General features: G+C 37.4%; 1 pseudogene; it reads left to right on the plus strand.

Annotated features, from left to right (window-relative positions):
- Window positions 1-15,196: 15,196 nt before the first annotated feature.
- Window positions 15,197-22,020, plus strand: LOC101616006 (annotated as a pseudogene).
- The last annotated feature ends 816 nt before the right edge of the window (window positions 22,021-22,836 follow it).

Here is a 22,836-nt window from a genome sequence, read left to right on the forward strand (position 1 = left end):
TTTCCTAAAATTCAACTAGCCTGTTGTTAATTTTCAGTCTTAAAATTTTTGTCATGAACATTTTTGTCACTTTTCTTTTTTTTAAATTATTTATTTATTTATTTGAGAGCGACAGACACAGAGAGAAAGACAGATAGAGGGAGAGAGAGAGAATGGGCGCACCAGGGCTTCCAGCCTCTGCAAACGAACTCCAGACGCGTGCGCCCCCTTGTGCATCTGGCTAACGTGGGACCTGGGGAACCGAGCCTTGAACCGGGGTCCTTAGGCTTCACAGGCAAGCGCTTAACCGCTAAGCTATCTCTCCAGCCCTTTGTCACTTTTCTTATTGCTTTCTTAGAGAAGAAACTTTTCAGAGGTCCTTACTCCAAAATTCTTGCTGAGTTCTGGTAAAGAAAATTACTTTCTTTGAAAAATCCTTTTTCTCATTATACAAGAAAGACAGAGAAATATAGGATTATTCTTTTTTATTTTTCCATATCCTGTCATCCTTAGGAGGACATTGATTACTATTTTCAAAAACATTGGATTACTATTTGAATCTATCATACTTCAAACTATAACTTTGGACAGTAAAAAGTTCTTTAAGTTGGCTCCTGAGTCATTTTGACATGGCCCTAGTGTTACTTAACAATTCTATCTAGGATGTCAAGATGCTCCAGATATATCTTGCTCATTTCTTGCTCCAACAATGAATCAACCATGTTTCTAAGATACCTGTTTTTTTTTTTTTTAATGAAATATCACAAATGAAAACCTGGACAGTGAGGCTTCTTACTGCTAATAGATTCACCATTGCTTCTAGGCCAGTTCATTGGGTCAACCAAGGGAAAATATAAGTAAAGAAAAAAATTCCTCTTGTTTTCATAGTAATTTTTTGTTTTAAATTCATGACTGCACATATTCTATTTGTATCTCCTTGCTTCAACACTGAAAATCCTGCTTATTTCAGTGATACAAGGATAATGTAATAGTGTTTATCAATATTTTGCTCATTATTGTCCTCATTGATTTTTTATAATTTTATAATTTTTAAAAATTTTATTGAGAATTTTAATATAGGAACATATTGCAAATTTGTCATATTCCCATCAAGTTATACTCTTATTTTCCCTCATTACACTAAGGGCCCTCCTCAGTGGGGTTATGAACACACCAACCAGTCTCTATGGAGGAAAGAATGCTTCAGAGTATACTGTCCACCCTGTGGCTCTGACATTCTTTCAGTCTCCTTCTACAATGATCCCTGCACCTTGGAGAGCATAAGTCCCCTTTAGTGTTTAACTCAGCCTCTGATTTTCTGTTTTTGAATGTTTTGAGTCTCCTTGTTGTCTACCACCATCTCTGTAGAAGAGGTTCTTAGTTAGGGTTTCCATTAAAGCAGCATTAATATTTAATCTTCTACTTCCTGTGTAATGCTTCATGATCCCTGCAAGATGCGATAGGGATGTCTCAGCTCCTGATAGACAGTTGGCTTTCTTGTCTTTCTAATTGATCTTGGGTCTCCCTCGTATTCACTGCCATGTGTAAAAGCAAATTCTCTAGCCAAGTGTGAGAGTGGCATGGAACAGAAGGAATAAACAGATATTTTGAAGAAATTTTGATGGGCATAACCTCTACTTTAAGTCAAATAATAGTGGAAACGTCCATCTAGGGCTTATTACCTTCAAAACCACAGGCTTCTGACTTGGTTCTCAGCACTAGGCCTGAATTCCTAATCAGAGTGCAGTTGATTATCTCATAACGTATGTGCTGCCACTATTGCACTAATGTGTACATCTTCCCTGGCTGATTAATTTTTTTAGCTTCCAGAATCTATTGCTTGTACATGCTGTTGGTGACTTTATCCCACAGCAGCTCACATAGAACTTTCCAGCACTATGAGGGCTAGCCAATAGGATGATGTATTTCTTCTCAGATCCAGCACATCTCTCAATGTCCTGTGACCACAGTGTTTGGTGTCTTTAGCAATAGGGTCTTACCACTTAATTTCAGGCCCACCTGGAAATTTTAAATCTGAAATTTACTGTGTGATGTTTTCTATATTAAATGTATATTTATGCTTTATACATAACAAGTTAAAGTATTTTTAGCTTATCACTGGAGAGATGGCTCAGTGAATAAATTATTTGCCTCACAAACAAAGTCCTGATTTCAATTTCCTGATATTTATTGATTGTTACCTTGACAGGACATAGAATCACCTATGAAGGATTGTGTAGATTAGGTTAGTGTCTGTGCATATCCTTGAGAGATTTATCTAGATTAGGTTAATTGAGGTGGGGAGACCCACCTTCTCAGTGGATGGCACCATTCCCTGGATTGAGTTCATGAACTGAATAAAAAGAATAGGGTGCTGAGTAGCAGTGTTCATCACTGCTTCCTCACTGTGGAATGCATGTGACCAGATGCCTCAAGCTCCTAAGTGCCATGATTTACTTGAAATGATGGACTATCTCCTAGACCTGTAAGACTAAATAAACCCTTTCTCCATTAGACTGATTTTTGTCCTAGCAATGAGAAGGTAACTTATACACCAAGTAAAAGCCAGGCATGGTAGCACACACCTGTAATCTCAGTGCTGGGGACATGGAGAGAAGTAGATTCTTGAGGGTCACTGGTTAGTATACCAAAATCAGAGATACCTAAGTTAAATGAGAGGCTTTGTTTAAAAAAAGGGGTGTAACAGCGATTGAGAAAGACATATAACTTCAACTTTTGGCCTCCACACTCATGCACAAACACAGACACACACACACACACACACACACACACACACACACACACACACACACAGGCATACACAAATAAAGAATCTTTTGTTCCTTTGGAGGTAATGATCTCATTTTGACCACATGACTTTGTATATCTTAAAATTCCTCACTTTCTTTTTTTTCATTATATACATATATGTATATATCTTCACTACAGTACTATTTCTGCCTTGGTTGATGTAATTATTACAAATAGCCAAAGAAAGGCTGGGCATGGTGACACTGGCCTTTAATCCCAGCACTCTGAAGGACAAGGTAGGAGGACTGTCACAAGTTTGAGGCCATCCTGAGACTACATAGTAAATTTCAGGTCATCCTGGGCTCAAGTGAGACCATATCTTGGAAAAACAAAAGAAAGTTTAAACATTTTACATATGATAACCCCTTCTCCTATTTAATTGCATAATAACTATAATGTTTATCATATAGCTATACAATATTCTCTTACCCCTAATTCATTTTGAGTGATTACAAATTCAATGCTCATCAACAGTTTTTGTGTCAATATCAAGAGATCTCTCACAAAATTGTGGTTGTCTATATTTCATTTTCCATTCTTTTCATGGTGAGGTTATAGACATAATAGTCATTGAGCTCATGCATGCCTCTAATAATTTGTGCTTTTTACATATGAAGATATATTTTGCTGTAAATAGAGTTCTTGGCTCATACTTATATTGATTTTATTTTCAATCTACATAATATATTTGATCAAGATCCTTTCCCATTACCTTTACTTGATTCCCCTTCCCATTACCTTTCTGCTGAACCCATTACTCTTTCCAAATAGTCCTTCTTTTTCTTTGTTGTCTTTTTTTTCTCATGTGTAAATATGAAGTTTAGTTAGAGTTGCATGAGTTGGAATAGGGGTATTTTATATAGTACATGGGTCCTACAAGTGGCTAAACCATGGCAGAAAATGTTTTCCACTCTCCCAGCCATCCTTAGCTGCCTATATCTTCTCAAGCAGGTATAGAGTCCTTATGGCCTCCTCTGTAATCCATGATGACATATTGATGGGCTTAGTATTGTATGTGTCATGTGCAAGGTACAGTAGTCACTGTTGGTTTACCCTTCTTACATATCTTAAAACACTACTCGATTATTTTTGTGGCATAAAGCATTCTTGTTGACAATTGTTATGGTAATTTTATTTTATTTTTCCATGTTAGCCTTGTTCTCTTTAGCTACTATTGTTAGAGTCATCTTTTTTCTCTTTTATTAAGCCCAATAACTTTATTCTTGGTTAATAGTATTGGATGCATGGTCAGTAGAATTTTCAATGTGTACTGTAACTATATGAATTTATGTAAGAGAGTACACATTCATTTTGTGTATATTTGTTTAGCTTTTTTGCTTTGTTTTCCTTCTTTAGGGATTCCTATTGTCTGTATGTTGGATACTCTACCTTCCACATTTGTCAATTATTCTCAAATAATTTCATGCTTTCATTTATATTTTACTTTGTATTTTTTCCTCCATTTAATCCTTTGATTCCCTTAATGTATTATTTTAAGCTTTCATCTACTGTCAGGGAGTCAGCTATCTATTCTCGTCTTGTTGGTAGAGTATAGTTGTTTTGGTTTTCACTGCTTTCTGTAAAAAAAAAAAAAAAAAAAAAAAAGATTCTCCAGTGGATCAGTATAGGTTAATGTGGATACATTGCTAATTTAGAGAGATTTTGTTGGGTATAGCCTCACTTTTGGAGGCATGCTAGTAGAAGCTTCTCTTTGGAGTCTTGGTCTTCATAGGGTTCAGATTTGGTTCCTATTTCCAGTTACAGTTTCCTTTCCACTTAGAAGATCCAATAGCCAATCACAGAGCCATTGGTTACTCACCTAGGCTGGGTGCCACTACTGAACAGGTGTGTACGTCTTGTCTTTATTTGTTGTGCTTATTTGTTCTTTTTTTTTTTTTCTAATGTGCTTTCAATTTCTGAATATAATTTTCTTGTTTCCTCTAATTGTTAGGCTAGGTCATGTTATTTATGAATTGTCCTGATTCTTATTTATAGTCATTCATTTGTTCTATCATTTGTTTAACATAGTTTAATTTGTTATGAAATATTATAAATTTTATGTTTTGATAAGTTTTCATGATATGTAGGGATATTATTTTGTCCTATTTTGTTCCATCTTATAATAAATTCATGTAATATTTTACCTTAATGTATTTCCATTTTGATTTTTTTGTTGTTGTTGTTCATTTTTTATTTATTTATTTGAGAGTGACAGAGAGAGAGAGAATGAGACAGAGAGAGAGAGAGATTGAGAACGGCCATGCCAGGGCTTCCAGCCACAGCAAACGAATTCCAGATGTGTGCGCCCCCTTGTGCATCTGGCTAACGTGGGTCCTGGGGAACCGAGCCTCGAACTGGGGTCGTTAGGCTACACAGGCAAGCGCTTAACTGCTAAGCCATCTCTCCAGCCCATCCATTTTGATTTTTGAAATAACTTTTTACTGACATTTTTAATATGAATTTTCTTTCAAGTTTAAAAAATAATGATTCTAGATATCCTAAGTTTACAAGTCCCTTCCTTCTGATACCTTCTTATAAAAGTTGATAACTTGCTTCTGAGGTTTCATATGTTTCCTTCCTTAACTTTGATTTGGGCTTTCTCTTTTTATTTCCTCTATTAGTTTTTAACATGCTTTAGGTCTATGCAACTGCCATGAATCACTTCTTAACATAGAGCTCTATTCTAAAAGAAAAGTCCTAGTGAGTTTCAGCTCCTTTGGATAGATGGTATGTGTGTGTGTCTGTGTGTCTGTTGCTGGAAGCTAAGGCCTTGCACATGCAAGGTAATCACTTGAAAACGGAACTACATATGTAGTCTTTCAGATCTTCTTGATATCAGTTCTTATGTTGTTTTACCTTACTGTTTTTTATGTAACTTAGTATTTCATATATACATTTTAATATTATATTTATTATCATTAGCCACAAACAATTCAGTAAATTTTAAAATGCTAGAATTTTTGAACCACCTCTCTATTACTGACTCTTAGGATTATGTCTAGATTTCTGTGATAAGGAATAATGCATATTGCTTTTCTCTTCTAATTATAGCCTTACAACAAGTGCCCAAGAGTGAGATAATTTAGGATAAAGGTATGAACATTTTATGACTCTTGTTTAAAAACTGCCAGACTGTTCATCCAATTAACTAAGATCATTTATAATGCCACTAGAAATGTATAAATGCTTCAATTTTCCCAATAGTCCTATCACTAGTTTAATAGTGCTCCTTTATTGTTGATAATTGTAGAGTATAAAGTGACATGTCATCATTGTTTTAAGTTGTGCTTCATTTATTGTTGTAAAGAATATGCAATTTTCAATATTAATATACTAATGATGTTCCATCTTATGTAATCATTATTCATATTCTTCACCCACTGCCTATGGTGAACTGGAATCATATGCATGAAATGGAATTCTCTATTTTGTCAATTAATTTCTATTCTGGTCACATATTTTAGTTGTTTTAATTTATTAAAAAATCATATTGTCTATCTTTTCCTTTATAATTTAGTTTTCACCTGTAGTCAAATACTACCTACATATATGAAATAAATGTTATATTTTCTGACTTCTAAATATCTTTTTAATTAATTTATTCACACTTTAGTTTTTTGGATTTTCAAATATTATATTTATTTATTTATTTTCAAGCAGTGATGTACAAAGAGAAAGAATGAGCACTCTACAGTCTCTAGCCACTGCAAAAGAATTCCAGATGCATGAACCACTTTGCACATCTGGCTTTATGTGGGTTCTGGGGAATTGAACTTGGGTTTTGAGGTTCAGGAGGCAAGCTCCTTAACCACTGAGCAATATCACCATTCCCTACACTTTAGCTTTTATTGATTATGATATATTGCATGAAATATAGGATTACATTCACTTTATGCACAGTAATGTCAAATTATCTCATTATCATTTATGGCAATGGACTCTTTGTTACATTATTAAATTTAACTGGATACTACTTGTGCTCTTATGTGCATTGATTAGAGAGCATGCTCTTGTTTTCCGGATGGCAACTAACAAGATTAAAGCAGGCTGTTTTACTTATGCTACTTTTTGAGAAACAAAGGCAATTTTTAGGAGTTACTGCCAGGACCTGCTAGCTTAAAGGATTCAAGCCTGATGGGGAGTGAGGATTAAAGAAAGACAGGAGAAAGAATGAAAGCAAGGATTCCAGTCCAGGACTGAAGCACCATTTATTTCTCAGCAATACTTTTTAATATCTTCTTGCAAACAGTTTGCCCATGTACAAAAATTCCATGACCTTCACACAAGTTTCTATCAAAACAACTTCTTTCTGTTATAGGGTTATGCACCTCGACCACTTCTCAGTGCAAAAGATTATTCCAAGGTTGGGAGAGAAACAAACCCTCTGTTCCCAGCAATACAAGCATAAAGTTTCAAGGAACGGGCAGCTCTTGCCAGTAACACTGAAAGTACACAATCTTGCTTACTTGCAGGTGCAAAAATCTTGTTGCCAAATAGCCCAAGGCTACAGATTCAAGGCCAGCCCAATGGCCCCCGACAAGTTACCTTCTTATTTCTGGGACAACATACTCAGCTAGACATTGCTTATCAAAGGTAAGAGTGTATTTTTGGTTTACAGTTTTGAGCGGAAGTTTTGTCATGGCAGGGGAAGCATAGCAGGAGCAGACAGCTGGGCACCACATCTCTACAGCAAGAGAGAGGAAATAGAGAATGTGAGCTGAACTAGCACTTCGTGTGGGGCTAGACTATAAAATCTTAAGGCCAGCCCTCATGTACATAACTTATCCAGTAAGGCTTTCCTTTACAAAAGCTCTATATGTGGCTTAATCACAAACACTTGAAACTATGGGAGATGTTACATTCAAACCCCCACAGCAATGCTGCTGTTTTACTTAAATACCAGAGAGTTTACATCTAGTAGCAAGTGCTCAAAAATAACCCTTTATTCTTTTTTTAATTTTTTTAAAATTTTTATTAGCATTTTCCATGATTATAAAAAAAATCCCATGGTAATTCCCTCTCCCCCCCACCAACACTTTCCCCTTTGAAATTCCATTCTCCATCATATTACCTCCCCATCACAATCATTGTACTTACATAGATACAATATCAACCTATTAAGTACCCTCCTCCCTTCCTTTCTCTTCCCTTTATGTCTCCTTTTTAAATTACTGGCCTCTGCTACTAAGTATTTTCATTCTCACGCAGAAGCCCAATCATCTGTAGCTAGAATCCACATATGAGAGAGAACATGTGGTGCTTGGCTTTCTGGGCCTGGGTTACCTCACTTAGTATAATCCTTTCCAGGTCCATCCATTTTTCCTGCAAATTTCATAACCTCATTTTTCTTTACTGCTGAGTAGAACTCCATTGTATAAATGTGCCACATCTTCATTATCCACTCATCAGTTGAGGGACATCTAGGCTGGCTCCATTTCCCAGCTATTATAAATTGAGCAGCAATAAACATGGTTGAGCATGTACTTCTAAGGAAATGAGATGAGTCCTTTGGATATATGCCTAGGAGTGCTATAGCTGGGTCATATGGTAGATCAATCTTTGGCTGTTTTAGGAACCGCCACACTGATTTCCACAATGGCTGGACCAGATTGCATTCCCACCAGCAGTGTAGAAGGGTTCCTCTTTTTCCACATCCCCACCAACATTTATGATCATTTGTTTTCATGATAGTGGCCAAAACCCTTTATTCTTAACTTACTTTCCGTTTTTTTTTTTTTTTTTTTTTTTCTGTAGAAGTGGCTTTATCTATCCCATAACTCTCTTTTCACCACAGAAAATGAGGTGAACAAATCCCCTGGGCTCATCTGTGCTGTATGGACAGAAAATGAGTTGTGACATCCAAAACTTGTAGCAGTTGACTTTCTTAGAAATTATTCTTGACTGTGCCTTCCTTATTCTCTAGAACTCTGCTCTGACAGAAGGGAATGACTCTGGAAGAGAGAATGAGATTGAGTGAGTAACAATCACATTTCCACACACTCTTTACATTTGGCAGTAGATGTGTTTTTAAAGTGTGAATTGAGTCATAATAAAGTCAGCTGTGTCTTTGCAGTGGATGGAACTATAATGAATAGCTTCACTGTTGTTTCACTTACAAGTAATTCTATGAACTAAACTTTGCTAAAGGAAATTCATTTCATAACGAGTTTTTCTGAATTTTTAAACTATTTATGCTTCTTCATAAAGATATGTATGTCTTGGTAGCTAAATATTTAGGAAGTTAAAATGAAATGAAGAATATTAGAATGTTTGAGATTGAAGTGAACAAAGATCCACAAGATTATCTTATACCTGCCTGCACCTATGCATGCACACCAGATGTCCCCCAAACAATGCACACTGATTGTTTTATAAGTTCCAACTTTTTCTTTATTAAGTTTTCTTAAAGTAAAACTCATCAGTGGAGTACACATCTATCTAGCCCCTCTAGCATGTCAGGGAATGTAGACAGATATAAGGAGGGCAATAAATAATTTTAAATTAATTCTTTAACATGGCCACAAAAAAATGTTTTCTATATTTGGCAGTCTGCTCTAGAGTTATAAGCTGGCACACTTTTGAATTTCAGTGACAATAGAATGAATGATTCAAAACTACTTAAGTGGCAACTTTTAAGCTTTACAAATTCAGGCTAGGACTCAGGAGACAATTTCCTAATAGTCTTGGACTTGCAATTAAAGAGCAGCTGTGTGAACACAATATCATAGCTTAAGGACCAAGAGAAATTCCTAACATGGGAATCTATATTTACTAAGCACTTGCTGTGAGTCAGGGACTGTTTTAGAGAATTTTTATTTTTATTTATTTATTTGAGAGAGGGGCAAGTGAAAGAGAGAGAGAGAGAATGGTCATGCCAGGGCCTCCAGCCACTGCAAACAAACTCGAGACACATGCAACCTTGTGCATCTGGCTTATGAGTCCTGGGGAATTAAACCTGGGACCTTTGTCTTTGCAGGCAAACACCTTAATTACTTAGCCATCTCTCCAGCCCTGATTTAGAGATTTTAAACCACTCACAAAATCTTGAAATGCCTTATGGGGGTTGAGAAACTGTCCACATTCTTATAACTAGTATTTGGCGCTGCTAGCACTATGACCTGGGTCTGCCTGACTCAAAATCTCGGCTTTTATCCATTAAATTTAAATGTAGCAGGAGCAGTTTAGCAGCACTCAACTGAGTAGAGAGCAAAGATAATTAACAAATGGCTCCAAATTTGATTGTGAGATGGTAATATTTAGTCATCCTGTTAGCCTTCTATCTATCAGCAATAGTGAATGATGGTGGTGGATGCTACGCAAGAGAAAGCAATCACAGGCAATGCCTGTGGTTATCTTCAAGACCTGAGAAAAACAAGTAGCTCATGCTCACTTGGTGTTGAATTTGTAGAGGCCATTTCTCTTGAAAGAAAGTAGAGGAGTGAAGAAATCAACTACAAATCTTCCTCCTAGGGATGTCATCACATGCCAGTTGACTTAGAAATCAAGGTCATATATTGCATTCTCTGCTTGATATTTGAGGAAGGCACTTTCATCATCCTCTTTCTTCTATAGACACTGCCTTCAATATAAGATTTAATTTAGTGACAGTGCTTTTTTAAACCCTCACTAACATTGCCTATCAAAGTTAGGTATGTTCATCTATTATTCAAAACTACCTTAAAACCGGAGCCAAGAGCCTGGGGGTATGGTTCAGTGGTTAAAAGTGCATGCTTGCACCACCTGCTGGCCCATGTTTTATTTCCCAGTACCCATATAAAAGTCAGATGCACAAAGTGATGCATCCCATATAAAATTCAGATGCAGAAAGTTATGCATGCATCTGGGGTTGGCAGTGGCAAGAGGCCTTGGTCCACCAATAGTCAGTCAGTCAGTTTGTCTGTCTCTTTCTTTCTTTCCAACTAACTAACTATACAACTAAATTAATTAATTAATATTTTTAAACCTGGGCCTACCTGAAAGTTTATTTCATGGTCACATGTAAATGCTTTTTTTTTGATTATTATACAACATGCCTAACAAAATTTTCCCTGAGCATGCTGGGTTCGTTTCAGGCTTACTTCAGTGATGAGTTCTTGGGATCCTCTCTGTCTCTGGATTTCTGGCTTTGTAAGAGTTGAGTGTTCTCTGTGTCTATCTCCTCTACCCTTGTGCTGACACCAAGTTCACCAAGAAAGCAGCACTTTTGCTCATTTCCCCAATTACTCTATGGTTTCATCTGGGACCCTGGTGTGGTGTAATGGGCTGATTGTCTCCTCAGGTTCTGGGTCCATCTGAAAAAAAAAAAAAAGAAGCAGATTCTCCAATGGAGAGTGAAGTGAGCACCAGATAAATGTGATAACCATTATTATTCTAGAGAGAATTTAATAGGCATAGGCTCTCTTGTAGCCCAAGATTGGTAGGAGCTTGATATTGGTGAGTGAAGTCATTATTTGGATATGATTCTTACTTGTGTCCCAGTTCCAGCTATGAATTTCATTTCACTAAGCATATCTGTTAGCCAATCCAAGAGCAGTTAGTTACCCACCATGGCTGTGTGCCACTATTGCACTTGTGTGAGCATCACATCAGGTTGTTTGCTGCTGAGTAACTTAGACCTCGAGTTGCCTGGACAGATGTTGGCCATTTTCTCCCAGTAGCTCATGTAGCACCTTCTGGCACTAGAAGAGCTGTCTAGAAACTGTCTCTTTTCAAGGTTTTCACCAGGTCTCTCCATGTGCCATACAGTCAGCATATGGTGTCATTGCCAGTAGGGTCTTACCATTAACCTTAGGTGGATAATCAACTGCTCTGACAGAAGTCTGTCTTCTTTTGGGAAACCTTGTAGGTCTTGCTGATCAACAGCTCATTGTGGATGTTAACAGCCTCCTGGTACTGGAAGTTACAGGCCAGCACCAAGGGAATAGAAGGAAGTGAAAAATAGGAAATATAAAAGAGAAAGACAGAAAGAGAGAGAGAGAGAGAGAGAGAGAGAGAGAGAGAGAGAGAGAGAGAGAGAAAAATAGGAGAAAATTAATGTTAGTCTTCATACCCTCTCCAGTGCCCTTTGATTCAAGTGTTCCCTCTAAGGACCTGATGAAGGTTCAACCTTTTAGTATGTCTTTCAGGGTATCGGATTTTATGGTACCAGTTCCATTTGGGTCCATTTTGGTGTCTCACCCCCACACACCCTAACCCTCCCATCCAGCCCTACCATGCCTATTGTCTGGTCCTTGAGATGCCTATTAGGTATGTCAGCATCACAGGCTGATCCAGGTTAGGAGCCACAGATGAATGAGACCATGTTTTGACATGTTTTTAATATATTTAATTTATTTATATATTTGAGAGAGAAAAATAGGTAAAGAGGGAAAGTGAGAAAGAGAGAAAATGGGTGTGCTAGGGCCTCCAGCCGCTGAGAATGAACTCCAGGTGCATGCACCACCATGTGCATCTGGTTTACGTACGTCCTGGGGAATTGAACTGGGGTCCTTTGGCTTTGCAGACAAATGCCTTAACAGCTAAGCAATCCCTCCAGGTTCAGGTTTATGAAGATTCTTTTAGTATAGATATTAACCCCTTATTAAAAATTATTTGTAAGTATTTTACCCTATAGGTTGCCTCTTCATTATTCTGTTGTTCAGTTGCTATTATTAATATTGTTGCTGTTAACGTTGCCCAGTCTTTCTTTTTTTTTCTTTTCTTTACACTTTTTAAAATTTTTATTTTTATTTACTTGGGAGAGGTAAAGATGCGTCTAGAGTTTATTTATTTATTTGAGAGCAACAAACAGAGAAAGAGGCAGACAGGGAGAGAGAGAGAGAAAGAATAGACCTGCCAGGGCTTCCACTGCAAACAAATTCCAGACGTGTGCTCCCCCTTGTGCATCTGGCTAAAGTGGGTCCTGGGGAATCTAGCCTCGAACTGGGGTCTTCAGGCTTCACAGGCTAGTGCTTAACCACTAAGCCATCTCTCCAGCCCTATTAATGATTCTTAAATGATTCCAATAAGCATAAAATATGTTGCTGTGCTCAACAGATGATTGGAGAAACTGGATGTCTCTGTGTAAAAGAGTGAAGTTGAACCTTTAAATCATATAGAAAAGTAACTCTAAATGGATCAGAGACCTGACTCTATGATCTAAAAATAGAAAACTTATAGAATAAGATGTAGGGGGAAAGTTTTATGACATTGCACTTGTTAACAATTTCTTAGATGTTATATTAAAAGCCAAGGCAACAAAAACATAGAAGCTATATAAATATGAAAACCTGATTCAGGTGTTATAGCACACACCTGTACTCTCATAACTTGGAAATCTGAGGGAGAAGGATCACAAGTTTTAGAGCTTGGGAGACCCTATCTCAAAAAGTGTAAACAAAAGGGCTGGAGAGATGGCTTAGCCAAAGGACCTCGGTTCAATTCCTTAGGACCCACATAATCCAGATGCACAAGGTGGCATATGCATCTGGAGTTTATTTGCAGTGGCTGGAAGCCCTGGCAGGTCTGTTCTCTCTCTCTCTCTCTCTCTCTCTCTCTCTCTCTCTCTCTCTCTCTCTCTCTCTCTCTCTCTCTCTCTCTCTCTCTCCCTGTCTGCCTCTTTCTCTGTTTGTTGCTCTCAAATAAATAAATAAACATAAACAAAAAAATTAAAAAACAATCATTAATATATTAATTACTGTCTCATTGCTGGGACAAAATACCTGATAAAAATTTAACAAAGCACAAAAAACATAAGAGCAAGAGGCTGGAGAGGAAGATTTCAAAACACTATCTTCTGGATATGACATGATCATCACACTCAAATCACAGCAGGTGTAGGTTACAACACACGACTGACCCTGTCAATACTTCACTATCAATATGGGAAGGGTATAAGAGATCCCAAACCTCCCAGAATAGCTAGTGCAGTTATTGTGTGCTGAGAAAGGAGGTGTCAGGTTCACTAGAGATATAGATACTGGTGAGTTGCCCATTACACAGTAAAAAACCTACCACTTATGATCATGCAAGTAACCCTAATTTAACTCACTGCTTTTATTTTTAATGGCATGAAAATAAGATGAATATTAATGTGGAAGAAAAAGAGTGTTAATAGAAGGGGAGGGGAAAAGAGAGGATAATTATGGGAACATGATCAAAATATATTTTAAGTGTATATGAAAATGTCAAAAATTACATATGCATACATACACAAACACACAAGCCAAGTTGACAACTAATATACACCATCAAAAATCTACCCCTTATCAATTTGACATCCAAACATATTATATTTAAGTGATAACCTTCCAACCTTGTCCTCATAGGTTCATGACCATCTTATAATGCAAAATGCATTCAATTCATGTATAAATTCCAAAGCCCTAACAGACTTTCATGGTTCCAACACAGTTTAAAAGGGCAAGTACAATGCCAGTTCAGTAGTAATGCACAGCCTTGGTGTGTAGCCAATACTTTTTTGATTGGCTAAGAGATCCACTCATTGTAAAGGAACCCATATCTAGAATTGGGAATCAGATCAGAATCCTATGGAGACAAAGATTATGTTCTCCATTGTCAAGCTCTCACTAGTCTGGCTAAAAGAGGGGTTACAGACATTGAATTATCCCTAAATTAATAACGTTTATCCCATTTAAACTATGCTGACTTCACTCTCTGTTAGAGAATCTGTTCTTCTTTTTTAGAAGGTATTGAGACCCAAGGAGATAAACTACCCTTCACATTGCAGCCAAACCACAGTTGAAACCACAAAGAAACTGGTGAGACGAGCAAGAATGCTGCTTTCACGCTATTCCTGATAATCAGCACCAGGATGAAGGAGACCTACCCTAAGGATACTCAACACTTACCAAAGTAGAGATCCAGGGGCTCCTAAGAGCTCATCACTGAAGTAGACTTAAAACATACCCACCAAGGCTCAGGGAATTTTGCAGAAAAGGACACAGAATGACTGTAAGAGCCACAGGTTGAGACATCATTCCCAGAGGCATTCTCTCCCTCAAAAATAACTGACTGCTGGGCTGGGGAGATAGCTCAATGGTTAATCACTTGCCTGTGAAGCCTAAGGACCTCAATTCAAGGCTCCATTCACCAGGACCCATGTTAGCCAGATGCACATGGGGGCGCATGCATTTGGAGTTCATTTGCAGTGGCTGGAGGCCATAGTGAGCCCATTCTCTCTCTCTCTCTCTCTCTCTCTCTCTCTCTCTCTCTCTCTCTCTCTCTCCTTCTTTCTCTGTAGGTCACTCCCAAATAAATAAATAAAAATAAACAACAACAACAAAAAAGAAATTCCAGGGATCCACACCTGTATCCCAAGGATCATTATCAGATGGTAGGATTTCTGGGTTGTTTTAAAAATAATAATAACTGACTGCTGCTTCCACAATGCATAACCCGCAACCCCATGGGGAATACCTACAACCCCAGTAAGGTGGGTCCTCTGTGAAATGGGGACAGGGATGAGGCAAAGGTGGGTACCAACACATCATGTACCCAAATGAAATATGTTTTTAATAATAAAAAAAGAAGCAGCTTAAGGAAAGAGAGGGTTTATTTCTGGGCTACAGTTTTTAATTATTTCTTATTTGTGTGTGTGTGAGAGAGAGGCAGGCAGACAGAGAGGTGTGGGAGAAAGTATGGCTGCTTTAGGGCCTCTAGATACAGCAAACCAACTCAAGTCACATGAACCACTTTGTGAATCTTACTTTATAAGAGAACTGAGGAGTCAAAATCAACCAGGCAGGCTTGGCAAACAAGCACCTTTAACTGGTGAACCATCTTCCAAGCCAATTGGCTTGCAGGTTTAAGGGAAGTCTATCATGACATGGAAAGTATGGAAATAGCAGATGGCCAGCAACACCATCAGCAACATCAGCAGGAAAGAAGCAGAGAGAGATGAATGCTAATGCTCAGCTAGTTCTCTCCTTTCAAAACAGTCCAGGAATCCAGTTTGTGACATGTGATGGAGCCACCCACAGTTAGGATGGGTCTTCCCACCTCAACTAACATAACCAAGAACAGTCCTCACAGAAATGGCCAAAGTATTACTCCAGGCTGATTCTAAATTCTGTCAAGTTGACAGCCAGAGATTAACTATTACATACTCTGGTTTAATTTTGCATGTTTGTGCTCTCACAAAGATTTCTAAAAAAAAATGCAATCTCTTAAATGATCTTCACTGAAATGACCATAAATTTTAGTCTATCTATAAAACATGTTGCCCAATATTCATGGCATGATAAATCCACAGGGATAATAAACTGTGTACTACTATACCCAACCTCCTCTGCTTCCATCATTAGATTATATGCATAGTAAACATAAGTTCAAGTTATTAATAAATCACTCAACATTTAATTCTTATCATATCTTCCAGATTTAATTAAGTAAACCAATTAAACAACTCAGAAAAAAAAGGTGAGTTTTCTTTTTCATATTAAGGTCATATTAAATACTTAAGAAATACTTAATAATGCAAGTACTATTAAATTGTTTATGAACAAGACTTCTGTGTAATAATGGGGAGAAAAATAAAATCCTAGAAAGATTCTGTACTCAGATTTAATTAGAGTATCATAATGTACTTAAGTTCGTTATGCAGTTTAAAGAAACAGAAACTACATACTATAGAAGGTATGAGTGGGCTGAATAGATTGCTCAGTGAAGGCAACTGCTTACAAAGTCTCAGAACCCAAATTCCATTCCACAATACCCACATAAAGCCAGATGCACAAAACAGCACATGGTTGGAGTATGATGAAAGGCCCTGACATGCCCATTCCCTCCCCCTCTTTCTCTCTCTCTTTCTCTATGGGCCTCTTTCTCTTGCTTACTCTCTCTCAAATAAAAAAAAAAGAATCAATAAAATATTTTTAAAAGAAAAGGTATGATTAACATTGCAACAGCAATACAGAGTCTACAGATAATTCAACATTAAAAACAAATGGCTAACTCTCCAGGCAATGCTCAGAGACTGTAGTGGAACAGGGGCACCAATATCCTGATGAACAATTCCCCATGAAGAGTCTAACAAAGGCCCTAATTACTCCAAGTGAAAACGAAGGATCCTACTGAGCAGGACCTTGAGGGAAATGGAGACCAGGGTGTGTGTGTGAAGTGATACAAGACTATAACTAAAATTATCAAAGACAAAAAGGTATTGTTAAATGCAACCCCCTGTTAAATATTGACAAAAAATGTTGTAGTGACCAGTTTTGTCTGCATATAAACTCTGTGCTGTAAGTGGATTCTACTCAGGCCTTGATACATGCTAGGTGCATATTCTACCACTGGCTTCATCCTCAACATAAGAATATAAATATTTTAACCCTACAATTATAATATAAAAATTGAGTAAGGAAACCATATCTAAACTCATCTTAGTCAAAATAATGAAAACCAAAATAGAAAGATTCATGAAAGCAGAAAATAGGAATGTGATATGTAAGAAAACAGTGATAAGATACCTCAAATTTCCAAAGAAATAATGGCTGCTAGAAGCTAAGAAAAAGTTTAAAGTGGTAAATAAAACAACTAAAATCAATTCAAAAATTCTATATCTAGAAAGTCAACTTAAAAAGTGAATGCAACAAGGGATTCAGCAAAATGATAAAACAAGCAGCTTTCCTTGCCCAAATAAATAAACTATTTCATCACCAATCCACAAGAATTTCTCTTTATACAGAATCTGGAAACCAGTTGGGAGATGTCATGTGAATGAAAACTGAGCCACACCAGAATTAATAGGAAAATTGGAGACATCCACCAGTCATAGTCCCCACTCTTAGCATAACATCTTATAACCAAGAGGAGATCCTCAAACTCTAGTTTTCCCCTGACTTGAGAGGTGCAAAGACACTCTGTATTGATTGGTGAAGATTGTTTACTGCATAGGCCAATTCATGAAGACCAAGAAAGCCAGCAGGTTTACCAATGCTATCAAAAAAGAAGGGCATAGAAAATGAAAGAACACATAAACACAACCCACAAGCAACAAAACAAAATACCAGAAATGTCCTAATGAAATAGAATGTATGAATTAACTAAGAAAATCCGAAATACCCAGTTTAAGAATACTCAAGAGAACTCAAAGAGAACAATACATGAGCAATGGGATTTTGTTTTGCTTTGCTTTTTTGTTTTGTTTTGTTTTGTTTTTCCAACGTAGGGTCTCGCTCTAGCCCAGGCTAACCTGGAATTCAGTATGTAGTCTCAGGGTGACCTCAAACTCACAGTGATCCTCCGACCTCTGCCTCCCAAGTGCTGGGTTAAAAGTGTGCACCACCTCACCCTGGGCTCTGTTTGTTTTGTTTTGTTTGTTTAACATAAGGTCTCACTATATAGCCTAGGCAAAATTCAAGCTTGGAATCATCCTGCTTCAGCCACAAGAGTGCTGTGTCTACAAGTATACACTACCTGCTGGCTTAACAAAGAGAAAATTTCAAAGTTATACCAAAGTTTATTTGAACCAAACGGAAAATTTGACAGTGAAGAATGCAATACCTGAAATGAAAATTTACATGAGGTATTTAAACAGAAAACTGAGAAGACAAAGAGATTAGTGACCTTGAAGAACTTGAAGAAAGGTCATTTGAAATTATCCTATACATGCAGAAAAAAGGAAAAATTTTAAAACGTGCAAAACTGAGAAGACTTTTACAACACCAGAAATGAACTTATGAATTATGGGAATCTCAGAAACAAAAAAAGAAAGGATCAAAAATTTATGCAAGGATGTGTTGCCTGAAACTTTCCCAAATTTGAGGAAAAAAGTTATTTTGTGACTTCCAGACACCAAGTAAAACAAGCCCCCAAAAATCTGTAATGATACATATTATTATCAAATTGTCAAAAGTTATAGGCAGAAACAATTTTGAAACCAAGAATAAAAACTGATGAGTCACTTAGAAAAGCTCTTCATAGGGCTATGAGTAGTATTTTTCATAAGAGACATTATAGGTCACAAGGAAGTGGTATAATATATTCAAAGTGCAAATAGTAAAAAAAAAAAAAAAAAAAAAAACCTAAACGGTGTAGTATATCTTGTAAAAAAGAGAAATATAAACTGTCAACAAAGCTAGAGAAATTCATTTGCTGAACTTGCCTTATGAGATCTGGTGAAGAAAATTCTTCAGAAAACAAAAGACACTATAAAGCAACTCAACAGCATTAAAAAATGATAAAATTGCGGTGTGGAGCTAGGCGCGCTGCCAGGTGGAGCGGCGGAGGCAGGCTACTGCCCAAGCCCCTGGCTTCGGTGCTTGTGGAGTCCTGGCCCCGACTCGGGTGCTCTTGGAGCGGCCGGGTTTCTGCAAAGCGGGCTCGCCACTGACTAGAGCGACGCCTCCTTCAACATAAGGCCCACTTGTTCTGAAATCATTTTGAAGCAAGAATTTTTAAAAGATGGTTTCCATAGAGACTTTTTAATAAAAGTGAAATTTGGAGAAAGCATTGAGGAGTTGCAGACCTGCCGACTCTTAATTAAACATTACATCTGACAGGACTTTTTGTGGATCCTTATGAGTTGGCTTCATTATGAGACAAAAAACTTAACAGAGGTAGTGACGGTTTCAGAAAGTTTTAATACAGAAGCCCCTAAGTTTTTGTCCAAGGAATCTGAAGTCCTTATTTATGACAGACAAGATGCACAGTGCATTGATTGTTTCCAAGCCAAATTTTTGCCTGTGCACTATTGCTATCACCGTCACCGGCCACATAGGAAGGATCACAACATCCTTATTTTGATTAGCAACCCAGATTTGTGATCCAGAGTTCCCAATGTTGAAATGCTGGCTCAGTCACAAGTGCCAGATCCTTGTGCTTTGAAAAGTAAGATCTGCCAGTGGAACAACATGAAGTATAAATCAATACTTAAGAATCTGACCCTGGAAGTTCTAGTGGGGCTGACTGTGCATACTTCTTTAGTGTGGTCTGTGACTCTGTGCATTACCATCCTGTGTGCTACCCTGATCCTGCTGTTTTCAAATATGGCCGTTTTTGTTTATAAGTTTTATACTGTTGAGTTTTCTACAAAGCTCATAAAGAAGACCTATATGTTTGTAAAAAAAAAAAAAAAAAAAAAAAAAAAAAAAAAAAAAAAGATGATAAAATTGATTGGGTACTCAACTCCTACCAAACCAGATATCCAGAGAAACAGAGGCAACAAAGACCTCATCACTGAAGCAGACATAAAATGAGCCCAACATGGCTCAGGGAAATTTGCTGAAAAGGAGTCAGAAAGATTGTTAGAACCACAGGTTGGGACATTATGCACAGAGACATTGCCTCTTACCCATAACTGATGGCTAATCTCACAATGCAGGACCCACATTCCCCAAGTAGGAGGGTCCCTGCAGAGGGGTTAGGATAGGGAGGAGGCTAACCACAGAACCAACATGGCTGTATACACACTGTGTACATAACTAATAAAAAAATGATTGGTAATGGAAAAAAAATAAACGGAAATATTACATTACTGTAATGGTATCAGGTACATTTATAATTGCTAGTAAAAGAATTAGATGACACAAATATTAAAATTAAGTATAATAGGGCTGGAGATATGGCTTAGTGGTTAAGGTGCTTGCCTGCAAAGCCTAAGGACCCAGGTTCAATTCTCCAGCTTCCACGTAAGCCAGATGCACAAGGTGGTGAATGCATCTGGGGTTTGTTTGCAGTGGCTGGAAGCCCTGGTGCAACCATTTTCTCTTACTCTCACTCTCTCTCTCCCTCTCTCTCTCTCTCTCTCCCTCCCTGTCTAGAATAAATAAATAAATAAACCTTAAAATAAAATAAAGAATAATAAAAACATTAATAAAATTTGTGTTGTTTTGGTTTTTGTTATGTAGAGTGCTGCTTTTGTCACTGTAATGTAATCTGTTTATGTATTTTTACATTAAATCCTTAAATAAAATACCCCCCAAATTAATAAACATTATAAAATATTGAGAAAATAGCATATAAAGAAAGACAACAACAAAGTAGATTTTTTTTTGTTTTAGACTGAAATTATTAGCTTAATGTAAATTGGTATGCCCATATGGTATTTTTTGCAAGCCCCATAGTAACCACAGATAAAATGTAATTCTAAATCATACAGAAGAAAAACAGAAATGAATAAAAGCATATACAAATCAGTAAAACACAAAGGAAGAAATACATAATAAAAGATCAAAAGACATGAAATAACTAATAAATGTTAATAGCAAATTCTTCCTTATCAATAACACTTTATATATAAACGGTTTAAACTCCCCAGTCAAAAGATAATGGACTCCTTACAATGTGCTCCTGCTGACACAAAATGGCCTGGATATCCACGACCTCACAGTGCCTGACACTACCTACATGAGACCATCATAATAGGAGGAAAAGATGATGATATCAAAATAAAAGACAGACTGATTGAGAGGAGAAAGGGATATGATGGAGAGTGCAGTTTCAAAGGGTAAAGGGGGTAATTACCATGGGATATTGTTTACAGTCATGGAAGTTGTCAATCAAATAAATAAATCAATCAACAAAAAAATTTTTAAAAAGAGTGGCTAAATGGACTTTTTTTAAAGATTTACTATAGATTTTCTACAAGAAATTCACTCTATACTTAAGGACACATATTGGCTAGAAGGTGAAAGAAAAACAAATGCCTCATGTAGGGCTGGAGAGATTGCTTAGTAGCTAAATGCATTTTCTGTGCAAGCATGACGACCTGAAAGGGCCTGAAACCGACCAAGTTCAAATATCCAGAAGCCACATAAAACAGCTGGATATGGCCATGCATACCTATAACCCCAGGCCCGAAAAAGAAGCAGAGATCAGGGAATCGCCAAGACTTGTGAAAAGCAGCAAGCTCCAGAGTCAAAGATTCTAGCTCAAACAAGAATGAGCAAAAGAGGTGAAGGTAGGTGAGTTGGTTTGGCGCTCATCTCCGCAGCATGGATTCCTCCTAGTCAGTCCTCTTCAATGGCGGGTCTGGGCTCCATGGATCCCCAGCAGCAGCATTTCATCGAGATGGAGATGCAGACACAGTGCTTCCAGCAGCTGGTACATCAGAGTATGGAATTTTGCTGGGAGAAGTGCATGGACAAGCCTGAGCCAAAATTATACAGTCAGGCTGAGGCCTATTTTGTGAACCGCTTTGAGCTCTTCATTCACACAAGCCAATTTGTCTTGAATCCATTGGAATTGACCCAGAAATCCAAACTAGTCTTCAAGAGCTTTTCTGAGTGACCTCCTTGGAAATGTAGCTCAAGAAATAAAAAGCTGTTGATGGAAGTTTGAAGAAATAACTATGGGGGAAATGGCTCCCAACTTTTGTCACTCATGGTACAGCTTATCATCTAAGAATGAACAAAGACCAATTTTGTCTAGAGGGGGGTGAGGGTATTTGGTTGTGTTTTTAATGCTAACCATGTGAAAATAATTGACAGATGAATAAGAAGACTCTAAGATTTATGTGGGGCTATGCTTTTCTCAAGGTTTCCTTAACTGCTTTGTATAGTTTTTTTTGTTTGCTATTTTTTTTTTTACTTTTTTACTTTTTTTTTATTTTTAGAATCTTAGCACCTGTTTTTTTTTTTTTTTTAATTAGTTTTGTATTCAGCAAATACAGGCAGTTTGGTACCATTATTAGGGTCATCCATGACCTACCCCCTCCCCACCGGCCCCTCCTTATTGAGGTATACAGGTCCTGCATTGTGGAGTTAGCCCACAGTTATTGGTACGATAAATGTCTCTGCATATCATGACCCAACTTGTGGCTCTCACATTCTTTCGGCCCAATCTTCCGCAAAATTTCCCTGAGCCATGTTGGGTTCATTTTTAGTCTGCTTCAGTGATGAGGTGATGGGGGACTCTGGGGCTCTGGATATCAGATTTGGTAGGAGTTGATTTTTCTCTGTGTTGATCTCCTTCCCCCTTGTGCTGGTATCCAGTTCATCAGGAAAAGAGCACCCTTGCTTGTTTCGCCAATTTTTCTTAGTTTCAGCCAGGGCACTTTTGAAGTGTGATGGGATGGTTCTCTCCTTAGGATCTACATCTATCTGA

Source organism: Jaculus jaculus, chromosome X, assembly GCF_020740685.1.
Source record: "Jaculus jaculus isolate mJacJac1 chromosome X, mJacJac1.mat.Y.cur, whole genome shotgun sequence".
Taxonomy (NCBI): Eukaryota; Metazoa; Chordata; class Mammalia; order Rodentia; family Dipodidae; genus Jaculus; species Jaculus jaculus.